The following is a 1,135-nucleotide window of genomic DNA, read 5'->3' as shown; positions in this document are numbered from 1 at the left end:
AAAAAAAAAAAAGAAGGTCGTCTCCAGGCTACTGGCCCATCCACGCCCTCTGCACCCTCACCCTGCCAGTCCTCGGTGGGGTCCCACGAGCTTTGGGCTTCTGTGTTCCTCCCGCTCACCATATGGTGGCCCCAGCCCCCAGGAAACATGCAGCCAGGTGCGAGCCCCAGCAGGTCTCAAGGGTCTCCGAGTCCCAGGAGAATGAGCGACTCCCCTGAACCGCAGGCCTGGACGTTCCCCCAGGAGTCCCTTCCACGCCTGCCCACGTGCATGGTCCCTGTTAGTCACGTGGCTTTTCGTCCCTTTCAACAATGTGTGCTCTCTCTTGCAACTCAAACATTTATTTATTTGTTTATTTTGAGTTGGAGTCTCACTCTGTCGCCCAGACTGGAGTGCAGTGGCCGCTCCCAGCCACCCCTGACCTGCTGGGCTCCGGCATCTTTCACCTTCTGCCTCAGCCTTCCAAGTCACTGGAACTACAGGCGTACGCTTACCACACCCGGCTAATTTTTTTATTTATTGTAGAGATGAGGTCTTGCCAAGTTGCCCAGGCAGGTCTCGAACCTGCGGGCTTAAGCGATCCACTCACCTCGACCTCCCAAAGTGCTGGGATTACAGGCTGAACCACCGAGCCCGGTCAATTTCGTCTCTTTTAGAATGCCAGGACGCACAAAGCCACCTCTGAGCTTTGTGTTTTAAGCGAATCTGCTACCTTCAAGTCCAGAAAGTCTTTTTGAGGCTTAAGCAGGGAGGGCACAAGATGTTGGATTTTTCTGCTGTTTCATTAACATTCTTTTTTCCTCGTGGCTTCCAGCTTTATTGAGGCCGGTGTGCAATCAGTGGCCCATATGGAAGATCACAGGTTGACGAGTTCTGACCAGGGAAGCTTGGACCACGGTCTGGAAACGAGTCAGCTCCCCCAGAGGCTCCTGCATCTTTCTTCCCTCCTCTCCCGAAAGACCTGCCTCCTGGCATGCCAGACGTATGTGCGTTTTCTGTGATTCTGTGAGATACCGTGACAGATGGGTGCTCCTTTGTGCCAGCTTTACTTGCAGCATCGTGGGCTTGAGGGTCTACCCTGGGGCACGCAGCCGTCGCTCCTTGACGGAGCAGCCTTCTGTGCTTGGAGACGTTT

Source organism: Carlito syrichta, unplaced genomic scaffold, assembly GCF_000164805.1.
Source record: "Carlito syrichta isolate Samal-C Ts95f unplaced genomic scaffold, Tarsius_syrichta-2.0.1 Scaffold305644, whole genome shotgun sequence".
Classification (NCBI taxonomy): Eukaryota; Metazoa; Chordata; class Mammalia; order Primates; family Tarsiidae; genus Carlito; species Carlito syrichta.
This window is presented reverse-complemented; position numbering follows the sequence as displayed.